At 41.3% G+C, this 14,142-nt stretch overlaps 1 protein-coding gene across 10 annotated transcripts in view; it reads left to right on the top strand.

Moving 5' to 3' along the window:
* Positions 1-3,261: 3,261 nt before the first annotated feature.
* PHACTR4 (phosphatase and actin regulator 4) overlaps positions 3,262-14,142 on the top strand; it is a 104,710-nt gene continuing 93,829 nt past the window's right edge. For 3 of the 10 annotated variants that reach the window (XM_041765953.1, XM_041765950.1, XM_041765956.1), the window contains exon 1: positions 3,384-3,517. The gene's annotated coding sequence lies outside the window, so the exon portion shown is untranslated. Of the gene's footprint in view, positions 3,518-14,142 lie in introns of all 10 variants that reach the window. The other 7 variants (XM_041765952.1, XM_041765949.1, XM_041765947.1 and 4 more) reach the window with 6 other exon arrangements.

Below are 14,142 nucleotides of genomic sequence, written 5' to 3'. Positions count from 1 at the left end.
GATTCTAGCTGAAGCCGCAGCAAATAGTTTAGTAAAGGCTTTAATTCTCCTTGCATCTTTCTGTATTCTGTCCTGGAGCTTTTCCTAAACCAAGGACCCTGATGGGACCCTATTCAGAATACAGGAAGAGTTGATGCCCCCTTGGGTAATCCCAATTAATGGGGGATGGGAGCCAATGGATAAATGCTTCTCAGATCAGTCCTTGGGTGGACCATGCTGAGAGGCATTCTAGACAATCTTTAGATGGTTTTGGTAGGATCTAGCCCCAAGTGCTCACAGCAGTGCCCATTTGGTAATGCATCCTTGTGTTGGCTCCTTCTTTCTTGTTTTACTCTAGGTTCTCACATTAAATTCCTGGGACCACCTTCCAAATAAATTACCTGCAACTAGTACTTGTCTCTGGTTCTGCTTTCTGGGGAGAATCCTAATTTAAGGCATATGTAAGAGACCTGGTTGCTCAAAACAAAGTAGGAGTTTTATTATTACTGCTATCACTACTACTGTTACCACCATCATTTTAGTTACCTGGGATTTCATAATTGCCATCTCTATCCATCCCCTTCCCCATGCATAATATTGAAACTCCTCAGTTAGAGCTTCTACAGCAATAGTAGCCAAGGAAAGATTTATTTATTTTTCTTTCTTTCTTTCTTTCTTTCTTTCTTTCTTTCTTTCTTTCTTTCTTTCTTTCTTTTTTTCTTTCTTCCTTTCTTCCTTTCTTTTCTTCCTTTCCTTTCCTTTCCTTTCCTTTCCTTTCCTTTCCTTTCTCCTTTCCTTTCTCCTTTCCTTTTCTTCTTTCTCTCTGAGAGAGAGAGAGAGCCGGAGCACAAGAGAGAACAGAGAGCACAGGGGGAGGAGGAGTGGGGAGACAGGGGCAGAGGGAGAGGGAGAAGTAGATTTTCTGCTGAGCAGGGAATCTGAAGCAGAGCTGGATGAGGGGCTTAATCCCAGGACCCTGAGATCCTGACCCAACCAAAGGCAGACACTTAACTGAGCACCCCTTCTTTCTTTCTTTCTTTCTTTCTTTCTTTCTTTCTTTCTTTCTTAGAGGTTTTTTTTTTTTTTTTAAAGATTTTATTTATTCATGAGAGAGAGGCAGAGACATAGGGGGAGAGGCAGGCTCCTTGCAGGGAGCCTGATGCAGGACTAGATCCCCTTCCCCTGACTAGGATCACACCCTGGGGGAGGTGGGGAACACTCAACCACTGAGCCACCCAGGTATCCCTAAAAGAAATTTTTGATTATACTATTTTTCAGATTTAGTGAAGTATAATTAACAATAAATTTCACATATTTAAAGTGTGCAATTTGATGAGTTTTGATATATTTAAAACACATCATACAATCTTGAAACTATAACCATGATCAAGATAATATAAAAGCTTCCTTATCCCTTTTATAATCTCTGCCGCCATACATCTGCCTTCTTGGGTCCCCAGGCAACCACTGATCAGCTTTCTGTCACTACAGTTTGCTTTTCCTAGGATTTTATACAAATGGAGTAATACAGAATATACTCCTCTATGTCTTGCTTCTTTGACTCAGCATAATTAAGATTCATCATGTTGTTGTGCATATCAGTACTTCATTCCTTTTTTTTTGTTTTTTTTTTTAAATTTTTTTTTATTTATGATAGTCACAGAGAGAGAGAGAGAGAGGCAGAGACACAGGCGGAGGGAGAAGCAGGCTCCATGCACCGGGAGCCCGATGTGGGATTCGATCCCGGGTCTCCAGGATTGCGCCCTGGGCCAAAGGCAGGCGCCAAACCGCTGGGCCACTGGGACTGCCCATTCCTTTTTTATTATTGAAGAATATTCCATCGTATAAATATCCATTCACCTTTTGAAGGACATTGAGTTGTTTCCAGCATTTAGCTATCACAAATAAGGCTGTTATAAACATTCATGTTCAAATCTTTATGTAGATTTATGCTTTTAGTTTTTCTTGGGTAAATACCTGCAGTGTAATGGTTGGACCATATGGTAGGTGTATATTTAAGTTTTAAAGGAACTGCAATACTGTTTTCCAAAGTGGTTGTATCATTTTACAATGCCACCAACAATGAATGAGAATTCTTTTTGTTCTACATTCCTGTTAACACTTGATCACTTGATATTACAAGTCATGGTATGTAGATTATCTCCTTGTGGTTTCAATTTGCATTTCCCTAACATCTTTCATGTGTTTATTTGCCAAAGGTTTATCTTCTTTGGTAAAGTGTCTTTTTTTTTTTTTTTTAATTTTTTTTATTTATGATAGTCAGAGAGAGAGGCAGAGACACAGGCGGAGGGAGAAGCAGGCTCCATGCACCGGGAGCCCGATGTGGGATTCGATCCCGGGTCTCCAGGATCGCGCCCTGGGCCAAAGGCAGGCGCCAAACCGCTGCGCCACCCAGGGATCCCGGTAAAGTGTCTTTTCAAATCACTTTTTTAACTGGGTTCTTTATCTTAATGGATTGAAATAATTCTCATATTAGTCCTTTGTTGCATGTAGGTTTTGCTGTGATCTCATCCCAGGGTGTGGCTTGCCTTTTCATTTTCGTAGCAGTGTCTTAAAGAGCAAAATTTAAAATTTTGATGACTTACAATTTATCATTTTTTTCTTTTATGGATTATCTGTTTGCAGGTCACATAGATTTTTTTTTTTTTTTCCTATTTTCCTCTACAAGTTTTGTAGCTTTAGGTTACACAGTCAGGTCTAATTTGGGCTGTGACACAATGGGGTTGGCATTTAGCGAGGTTTTCTGGCAGCAGCAAGGAAGGTGTTTGGAGGAAGATAGCCCAGAGGCCTGAAACTAGTAAGACTTGGAGAGGACTGCCAGTGGCTTCCTCTAGGTAATGGTAGTGCAGAATATGGAATGGAACTGAGATACATGGGATGTAGAATGACTGGGCTTAGGCTGACGGAGCGGTCAAGAATGATTACTGGGTTAATTCCTTATGCACAAAACTAAGGATAACTTACTTCTAAGTTTTTGTACTTCGAAGTGACCCTCCATAGTTTTTTTTTTCTCTTGCAGAAATTATAAATGAAATTTGACCAGAGACTGGACCCAGTTTTCTACAACAGCAGACTTGTAGCTCCTTCCTTACGCACTGCCTGCAGCCGAGTACTCAATTCTATGCTCCCAAGTCCAAAGACCTTTGCCTCCCCGGGCACTAAAAAAGGTGCCCAAGTTCTTCTACCCGCAGGGCGCTGGCAGCGGGTGGCGCATGCCCAGAGAGGCCGGGTAGGGCCGTTCCCCCCCGCCCCCCCACCGCGAACAGAGATTGCAGAGAGTCTCGCCATCTTGTCCAGCCCGCGACACAGCTGGCCCTTGCCGAAGACTACAAGTCCCGTGAGCCCCCGCGGCTGCACTTCCTACCCCTCGCTGTCCGGCCCGCTCCCGCTCCCGCTCCCGCTCCCGCTCCCCCTCCCGGGGGCGAAGGCTCTGGCTGCAGGCTGGCGGCCGGCGGGCCAGGTAGGATTTCCGGGGGAAACTACTGTGGAAGCTGAGGAGGCGGCGGCGGCCACCCGGGTGAGTTGGATGAGCGAGGGAAAGTGAGCGGGAAGTGCGCGGGGTCTGGCTGCGGGAGCCTCTTAGACTCGGGCCGCGTTCTTGGCTCCGCGAGGAGGTCGCGGTCCGGGCGAGGGTAACGGCCAGAGCCGCGGTCGGGTCGGGCCAGGGCGGGGCGGGTTGGGCCGGGGCCGCCGCCGCCTGCTCCTCTTCCTCCTCCGCCCTCCCACAACGGTGCCGCCGTGGTTTCTCCGCCTGCCGCGCGGGCTGGCCCTCTCCGCCCCCCGCAACTTGGCTGGGCCCTTTTGTCTGGGCTGCCCCTTTGTGCCCGTGCGTGGAGTCGCCTCCTCCGGGGAGCCCGCCGGGACGCCCCTGTTGGGGACCGGTCCCTGGGGATCCGGTTACGGCAACCGGATCAGGTCAAAGTCCATTTTTCAAACCCGTCCTCTATCGGACCTCTGCATCCCGGCTGCGTAGAGCGGAGGCTCGGAGCCAGGCAGCGGCAGACGGAATTTCTGTTGAAAATCCTCGAGGTTATTGTCTAACTCTGAAACGTCAGCCCCGCGCGGCTTCAGGGCACGAATCTCCAGGCGTCTTTCTCCGTAGGGGGATGGGCCTGTGAAAAAGAAGTGAGCCCCCTCCCCGGGAAACTGGGAAGGGACCGAATTTGCTGCGGTGTCTGCATAGGTTGCAGCGGTGATCCGGGAACCAAAGAACCAGCGCGGTTGAGCAAAATGATCGTTCACACACCTCTTGAATCTTGGAGGAGAGAAAGTGATTTATAGGGCACGGCAGTCTTTTCATTCATTGCACGCAGAAGAAAGCTACAGGACTTTGTTCAGCCACCCATTCCCTCGCCCCTCGTACCCGCCAGTCCTTTTATTTCTTTTGCTCGAAACAAAAAGTTGGAAGAAAATGTCTGTTAATAGAAGGATCTGCGTTATGGGGAAACCAGAAACCTAGTGGCTTCTAGAAAGCAACAAAGAGACCAGTTCACCAAGTTACTAGGAGCGAAGCCAGTTTGAGGAGGAAAGGTAGTAGTAGATCCTTACAGAAACCGGTGAATTGTGTGGATTTAATCAATTTTTGTTAGATAGTGGTAACTTTATGTTGAGTTGGAAGAGTGCATTGCTAGATTCAGCATAAGGCAAAACTTTCTAGACGCCACTGTGGACACTCTTTTTGAAAAATTAATCTGTATCTCAAGTCTCCGAAATGGGGACAACCAGGACTTCTTTACATGAATCAGGGAAAGTTATTAAAGTTATATAGGCTAAATTCCCTCCCTAGTCAAGTTGGCAAATGAAATAAAAGGCTGTTGTACTCTATTATTTAGTTATGTCATAATGGAAGTGATTTACTCTGGGAATCCTCCATCCAGAGGGATGGAGGTCTTTAATGAAGTTGTTCTTCAGTTTAATGCAGCAGTGAGTAGGGACTGGTTGTTTTCTTCGTTGTGTTTTGAAGGAGCATCTGCAGATTTGCTCTAGAAATTTTTAAAATAATCTAAGAACAGTAGTTGCTAATGACTGGCTGTAACTTGTTCAAACATGACGTTGCTGTTAATGTTTTTTTTTTTTTTCTAAGATTTTATTTATTCATCAGAGACAGAGACACAGGCAGGGGGAGAAGTAGGCTCCATGCAGGGAGCCTGATGTGGGACTTGATCCCGGGTCTCCAGGATCACACCCTGGGCTGAAGGCTGCACTAAACCGCTGAGCCACCCGGGCTGCCCTGTTAGTGTTATTTATTTATTTATTTATTTATTTATTTATTTATTTATTTATTTATTTATTTAAAAAAACTACTCATCATTTATATTACGTTATTTTTTAAAAGATTTTATTTATTTGAGAGAGAAAGAGAGCACAAGCTGAGTGGAGGGGCAAAGGGAGAGGGGAGAAGCAGACTCCCTGCTGAGCAAGGAGCCTGAGCTAAGCTCTATCCCAGAACCCTGGGATTATGACCTCAGCCAAAGGCAGACACTTAACCAACTGAGCCACCCAGGCACCCATATTATATAATTTCTCACTACAGTTTCGTGAGGTGGTAGTATTCATTTTACAGCTGATAAATGTTAAATTCACAGCCTCTAGAATGTTAAGTGACTTGCCCAAGGTCACACAGTTAACCTAGATAGGAAATAGTAGAGTAAACCATACTCCAGTCCAGTGCTCTTTCCATTACCTCACACCTGTTGCAGTTTTTCATCATACCACCACCAACAGCTTATGATTTATTGAAATTTAAATAATGAAGAAAAATAATGGAAATATTTTCTAATCAGAGCAAAGTGACTTATAAGGAACTGGAGTTTCTAGAAGATAAAACAATGTCATACTAAACCATAAATCATATTTAACATTGGTTTCATCATCTTGTTTGATGTTATGCGGTGATTATTTTGTGCTTCAAACCAATGGCAATTATATGGAGCCCTGGGGGGTGGAAGAGTGGTGAGTTACTGGGCATGGTTTTGTCTATCATTACTAAAAAGTTTTTTTAAAAAATATTTTATTTAGGGCCGCCTGCAGGCCGTGATCCTGGCGACCTGGGATCGAGTCCCATGTCAGGCTCCCTGCGTGGAGCCTGCTTCTCCCTCTGCCTGTGCTTGTGCCTCTCTCTCTCTCTCTCTGTGTCTGTCATGAATAAATAAATCTTTCCAAAAAATTAAAAAATATATATTTTATTTATTTATTCATGAGAGAAAGAGGCAGAGACATTGGTAGAGGGAGAAGCAGGCTCCCTGTGGGGAGCCTGATGTGGGACTCCAGCTCAGGACCCCGGGATCATGACCTGAGACAAGGAAGATGCTCAACCACTGAGCCACTCAGGTGTCCCTCATTACTAAAAAGTTTTAGCTAATCTTTGCTTAAAGGTTTTGAAGCATATGTTGGGAAACATCTATACAGCAGTTTTGGCTGCTGGAACTAACATTGAAGAAAGAAATGAAATTCAGATACTTTTCCAGGCAATGTCAAGTCTCAAGAAAATGCCTTCTTTAGTGTTTGCTTTTTGTAAAGACTTTTATTAATCAGTTTCAAACCTGCAGCTAAATCTTGGCTTATGTCAGTACATGCCATGAATATGACATCAGAAATAGAAACTTACTTCACCTCCTTTATTTAAATTATTCTTAGGTAAAATGCATAACATGCCAATGGAATTGAGTCCGTACAATTGGTCTAGCCTTTCCTAACTAGTAGAAACCTGTTTTAAATTTCTTATTACGCCATCATGATGGAAAGAAATTTTTTTCCATTGTGTGTTTTACTGTTGGACTACTTTATCTCCAAATTAATCCATTCATTCAGTTGATACATATTTATTGAAAGCCTGTTGTGTTCTAGACACTGGAATCAGATTCCTGGAAACGCAGGAATCAGATCCTAAGGACCATGCAATGAAAACAAAATTCTTTTCCTTCTTGAGGCTTATAGGCTGATTGGGGGTGGTGGTTGGAAGAGTCAGGCAGTAGATAAGTACTAAATAAAAATTCTCCCTCATTCATGTGCCACCTTTAGCAGTGACCTCTTTGAAGTTTAGTTTTCTAATCTTTGACATGGGGATAATCATTCCTGCTCTATCTGTGGAATTATTGTAGAAGAATTTCCAGGAGTAAATTATGGAATTTTAAGGAATAATTGTGGAATTATTTCCAGGAGTAGGGTATTTGGTCACATTATAACCTTTAGAAAAGGAAAAGGAGCATTGGAAGAAAGTTGTTTATAAAGAAAGAGACAGAATGAGTAGATACTCGGCCTAAGAGTGTAATGTTTCCTTTTAGGACATTCCATGACCATTAGTCACATCTTCATATGGGCCACCATAACCCTTTGTGCACTCATCAAATAAGCCCATTATATTTGTTATGTATCATCACAGTTAAAGGTCTTATATGCCAAGGACTGCGTCCTAGGCTGTATCCTTACTGCTTAGCACATAGGTCCAGGTATCTTGTTGGAATTTTATAAATGTTTGTTGAATGAGTGAACAAATAACAAAAGTGGGCAGAGGCAGTTGTGGAGAATACCAGGGCACAAATGCAGTGCCAAAAATGGTTTATTCAGCAGGTTTTTGTTTTAGCCATCATGTGCTAGGATCTGGGTTATGTTCTGGAGGTACAGACATGTTAGAGTATTGAGCCTCTGCCTTGAAAAGCTTACATTACAGTACCCGAGAGTGGTTAAGTGTTCAGTAGATCTGTGTTACAGTATAGGAAAGGGACTCAGTGATTCTGATTTGGTAGACTGTGAAGGAAGGCATTACAGAGGAAGTGATTTTGGAGCTTGTTCTTGAGGGGTGAATAAGAATTCACCCAGTAGACCTGTTACAATTAAGGTTATTCCAGCCTGACTCCCCCAGCCACCACCACGCCTGATCAGCCAGAGGAAGCAGTTTGGCATAGGAATGGATGGGGGAAAGTTTGAGGTGTGTGTCTGGGAAAGAGTGAAGTCTGGTACAGCTAAGAGGGTTTTGGAGTTGGTTTTTAACATTTTTTGGTTCAGATACCCTCTCAGAAATTTGAGAAAAGTACTAAATTTTCACCCAGACAACTGCACATACACAAAGATGCATATAATTTTAGAGGGTTATGAAATACTTAGGGGGTCTCTGACCCCTGGGCTTGAGCAGTTAATAGAGTGGCTGGTGAAAGGAAAGTTTGATGGTCAGTTGCTGAGAAGGATTCACAGTGCTTTGCTAAGGCATTATGCTTAGGGGATTGTTATACCCGCAAAGGTTTTTAGAGCAGGTAATTGCCATAATCTGATCTTTTTTGAAAGGTGTTTGTTGTCTTAGGGTAGGTTAGGGGGTTTAGGAAGATACTTAGAGTAAGTACTGGAAGAGTTGGATTTTGAGGGACTTTTTGTTTGATCTGATTTTAAAAGATGGGAAAGATTTGACATGTTTGAAGGTGAAGGAAAAGGAACCGCATAGAGGCAGATACTGAAGATTGGCACAAAAGAAAGGGGAGATGATAAAGAAGCCTTGGAAGGAGATAAAATTGAGAGCTGATGGAGTGGTGAGCCTTGAAAGTAAAACATGAAGAAAGGATGGAGGAAGACATGTTTGGAAGTGATGGAGATGGGAATTAAAAGTAGAGTAGTCACCAGCCACTTAGCCTGTACACTGATCTAGGTACCTTTTTTTTTTTTTTTTTAAGTAAGCTCTACAACCAGTTTGTTTTTTTTTTTTAAGATTTTATTTATTCATTCATGAGAGAGAGACACACACACACACACACACACACACACACACAGAGGCAGAGACACAGGCAGAGGGAGAAGCAGGCTCCATGCAAGGAGCCCGATGTGGGGACTCGATCCCGGGTCTCCAGGATCACACCCTGGGCTGCAGGCGGCGCTAAACCGCTGCGCCACTGGGGCTGCCCCTCTACAACCAGTTTGGGACTTAAACTCATGACCTCAAGATCAAGAGTTGCATGCTTCACAGACTGAGCTAAGCACCTTAGATATACTTATATGTGTTATTTAATTTTCCAAAAATTCTGTAGAGTGGGTGGGCATTCCCATTTGACAGTTGAAGAAATTATGGCTCAGAGAGATTAACTTCATTTCCCAAAAGCACCATATAAGTAACGGAAGAGATCTGGAATCCAGATATATTTTGACTGCAAAGCTCAGGATCACAATTTCTGCCTTATAAGGTCTGTTAATGTCTAGTGACCTCTTTTTTATCTTTTCAAAGGAAGGGGTTAAGTTATCTTCAGAATGATAGAAGGCTAGATAGAGTGGGCTAGCCAACTTCAGAAACTGTTAAAGTTTTGGAATAGCAGTTGTGGAAAAGGTAAGGGAACCAACCAAAGATGAGTGAATGGACCACTGACCAGCAGTTAGGGCCTAGCTGAGATTAGACACGAATTTTCCGCTAATACATGCATTCTGTCTCCTGTATTCTCAGCAAAACAGCATCTCTTGAGCGCCATCGATTGGTATGGGCCTTAGAAGAAAACACACTATATTGTCGTAGAAGGCTTTGGTGTCATCTCTAAGCAGGTCACAAGCCTTGTGCTTCAGTTTTCTCATTTCTTTAAAGAGTACTCTGGATTAGTTAGTCTCTCAAATTCTAAGATTTTATGATTTGCAACCAAAAACATTCCAGGGGATTTTAGGAGAGGAAGTGTGTTTAGTGTCAGTTTGATTTTTAGGGAAGAGGTGGTTGAAACTATACAGCTTTCAGATTCAAGCTTGATTTTTCAGTTTAACTTCTCTGTTATGTTTAAAACACGAGGTGTTGGGATCCCTGGGTGGCTTAGCGGTTAACACCTGCCTTTGGCTCAGGGCGTGATCCTGGAGATCTGGGATCGAGTCCCGCGTCGGGCTCTCTGCGTGGAGCCTGCTTCTCCCTCTGCCTGTGTCTCTGCCTCTCTATGTCTCTCATGAATAGATAAATAAAATCTTTAAAAAAATAAAATAAAATAAAATAGAACACAAGGTGTTGGTTTTGACCATCTGTCTGAAAGCTCTTACCTATTTACTCAATATAATATGTTTCCTATCTTTGGAGTCTGAAGACCTGGGTTCTACTTCCATTTCTACCATGTTGTCACTGATTATTCAAGTCAGCTAACCTCCTTAAACTTTAGGTTCCTCATCTGTTAAAAGGGATAATAATCACTTCTTTGGGGATGTGAGATAAGACTATAAGTAAGAGGTCTTTGTAAACTGTGTGGTGTTTAATAAATATGAGAAAATATCATACCTGGCAAAGGAAAAAGTAGTATTGTGATGAATGCTATAGGAGAGAGGGGGCACTGCTTTCAAGTGCATCCTTCTCTTCAAGTGTACTGAGTGGCAAGGGAAATCTCTCAGGATGTGAGCTGTCAGTGCACTGATTTAGAAATTTATTTGTAGTATGTGATGTTACTGGATATTTTTGTCAGGTAAACATTTCAAATCAAATCTAATTTTAGTAAAATCTGTGGCCAAAAAACTCTCATTGCTAAAATTCCCTACGTTTATTCTTTCAGATGTGAACTTGTTAGTCACATTTCCAGGAGTACTATTTAGTTAAGTGTTGACTGTATTTTATTTAAGAATGGAAAACAATCAGGCAGCCCCGGTGGCCCAGCCCCGGATGGCCACCTTCAGCCTGGGGTGTGATCCTGGAGACCCCGGATCAAGTCCCAGGTCAGGCTCCCTGCATGGAGCCTGCTTCTCCCTCTGCCTGTGTCTCTACCTCTCTCTCTCTCTCTCTCTCTCTCTCTCTCTCATGGATAAATAAATAAAATCTTAAAAAAAAAAAAGAATAGAAAACAATCTTATGATTGTCTGACAAAACTTAAATGCTCTTGCTTATTAATTTGTTTCCTCTGTGGATGGCTGATTCTGGTGGAACTCGACATGTTCAATCTCTTAGTGAGAACTCCCCTTCCCCATCTTTACCCCGCAACACACCATCGAGTTGATTACCAATGTACTTGATTCTCTCTAGGTAGCTGCTTATTCTCTCCTTTGCACTTTGGTAGGAAATACAGTATGAAAAATTGGTGTAAAAGATTAATGATTCCTCCTTACCTTGAGTGATCCCAGAGCAGTTTAACCGTGTCTCTGTAGGTCACTTTTCCCTCTTGACTTTACCTCTTTATTCTCCCAGCTAACAGTATCTGTTTGTGGAAATAAACTGGAAGATTCCTGTGTTGTGGATTTTCATTTAACTATTACAAATAAGGCTGCCACATAGGTTTTGTATGTGTAACTTTTTTCTTTTAAAATAAAATTACTGGGCAGCCTGGGTGGCTCAGTGGTTTAGTGCTGCCTCCGGCCGGGGTGTAATCCTGGAGACCCAGGATCAAGTCCCACATCGGGCTCCCTGCATGGAGCCTGCTTCTCCCTCTGCCTATGTCTCTGCCTCTCTCTCTCTCTCTCTCTCTCTCTCTCTCTCTCTGTGTGTTTCTCATGAATAAATAACATTTAAAAATAAAATAATAAAAAAATAAAATAAAATTACTTGGGGGCACCTGAGTGCCTCAGTCAGTTGAGCATCATACTTGATTTCGGCTCAGGTCCTGATCTCAGGGTTGTGAGATTGAGACCAGCAGCAGGCTCTACACTCCTGCACTCAGCTGGGGTGGGCTTAAGATTCTCTCTCCCTCTCCCTCTGCCCCTCCCCCCCCAATCTTGCACATGCGCACACACTCTCGCTCTCTCAAAATAAAATACTTTTTTAAAAACCTTGTCATCTTAAAAAAATGAAATTACTAAAAAAAAAAATGAAATTACTGGGTCAGCAAATATGAACATTTATATAGTGCTTGATTGGTATTACCAAACTGCTGACATCAGTCTCCTCTAATTTGCAGTGCCACTAACAGTTTACAGTACTTGTTTATTCACAACCGACCTTATTAATAATGGATTTTATTTTATTTTATTTTTTAAATTTTTTTTTAATAATGGATTTTAATATTTTAAAATAAATATATTTCCAGCTTAATAGTTGTAAATGATACATAAGTACTGCTTTAACTTTAAAAGTTTTTGAGTATAGCGGATGCATACTGTTTTGACATTTTAATTATTAGGACAGTGAAACATTTATTCCTATGACTATAAATTCTATTCTTTTTTCTCATTTATCCGTTTAGGTCTTTATGGCCTTAGATACTTTTGTAAGCCTTTTATTGTAGATGTTAATTTATTTTCAAGTATATTGAAAGATTTCCCCCATCTGTGGTATTTGTTTTTTATTTTCTTACAGATTTTAATTTTTTTTCATTTATTTTTTAAAGATTTTATTTATTCATGAGAGACACAGAAAGAGGAGAGACATAGACAGAGGAGGAAGTAGGCTTCCTGCGGGGAGCCTGATACTGGACTTGATCCCCGGACCATGACCTGAGCCAAAGGCAGATGCTTAACCATTGAACCACCCAGGCACCCAAAGATTTTTTTTATTTTTAAGTAATCTCTACATATAATGTGGGGCTTGAACTCATGACCCTGAGATCAAGAGTCACATGTTCTTCCAACTGAGCCAGCTAGGTGCTTGTATTTTTGTTTTGTTTTAACAGAAACCTTCATGCCACGGCCGCTCACTGTTTCCATTGTAATTTCTTATATTTCTTTCATCATTAGAAAAATTATTTCTCCTTAGATGGATTAAATACTTTATGAATTTCTCAACTTGTTTCTGTTAGTCTTTTTTAACTTTTGGAAAAGTCAATTTTAATGTATGGGATAAAAATGTTCTAAGTTAATTTTTTTCATAATGGTATACAGTTATTTTTACTAACAGTTGTTTTGTGAGGACATTTGGAGCTTTGGAAGACACTAAAGTGTTCATTTTAATCTTGAGCTGTTAATATCTACCTAGATCATTAGAAATTAAAAATTGTCACTTCATATAAGGTGTCAAGGTTATTTTAAAAATAATAAGGTATATTTTTCACACTAGTGTTGAAGATGTATTCCGTTCTTATTTACCTCAAAATTGGGTTCATAGAGAAATGGTTGTTCTTTGGGGGGGTTAATTGTTTATTAAATAAGATTAAAAACTGGAGCCCTGAAACACTCCCTCCTCCTCCTCTAGTGAGTGACAAGAAGAAAAGGGAGAATTTCTAAGGGAAACTTAGCTCTTCTTCTCTTTCCTCATGGCTAAATCCCTATTAAAAATGCTTTCAGTAGATACTGAGAGTAACTGTATAGAACAAGCCACAGGGTGTGAAGAGTACTTCCATTTCCTCTCACTTGCGCACACCCTCCTGTTCCCTTCACTGAATTTAAATTTGAGGGAGAACTTTAGGATTCAGGATATGGGTGTGTCTTTGCTTTATGTATTAAAAGGTAACACAATGCCTCTTACCTATTGGTGATACCAATAAGATTGGGAATTTTTCTAACAGTCTTATATGCTCTAATGTTTATATAAAAGTAGATAACTGGCTTCTGGAACAGCATCTTTTTGTAATTGGGAGAGGGCTTCATCCTTTCAGTTTAGCCACAGGCCAATAAGAACCATTTTGTTAAATGAATGTATCTTTGCAATCTGTGGCATGAGATAATATATAAGTCTGTTTGTTTGCAACTATAGTAATCATTGCACGGTTAGAATTTACCATGTTAACCTTCTTTAAGAGTACAATTCAGTGGCATTAAGCACCTTCACAACACTGTGCAGCCATCTCTACTATCCACTTCCAAAACTTTTCCATCATCTCAAACTGAAACTATCTAATAAGTAGTACTTCCCATCGTCTTCCCCTCTCAGCTGGTGATAACCTTTATTCTACCTTGTGTCTCTATGAATTTGCCTATTCTAGGTGTCGCAAATAAGTGGAATCATACAATATTTGTCTTTTTGTGTCTTGCGTATTTCTTTGTATTTTTTAAGCTATCTCCTCTTTGTCCTTACAGAGAGAAGAAAATTTATTTTTTAGCAGTCAGAAGCTCCGCTCTAGCCTTTTAACTCTGTTTAACTGTCTTTAGGGCATTGGTGTTAAGGAATTAATAATAAAAGGTTTAAGGGATTTGGTAAATAAAATATTTTTGTGTGTGCTAGTGCTTTTGGAGGGCAGAACAGAAAGGAAAAAATTAAAGAGCAGTTGTTGAGCAACTTTTTCCTTTTAACTAGAAGAGATTAAAAGGGTTAACCTCTTAAACATCAATTATGCCACATTAAATTCC

The sequence above is a fragment of the Vulpes lagopus genome, chromosome 8, assembly GCF_018345385.1.
Source record: "Vulpes lagopus strain Blue_001 chromosome 8, ASM1834538v1, whole genome shotgun sequence".
Lineage (NCBI taxonomy): Eukaryota > Metazoa > Chordata > Mammalia > Carnivora > Canidae > Vulpes > Vulpes lagopus.
This window is presented reverse-complemented; position numbering and strand designations above follow the sequence as displayed.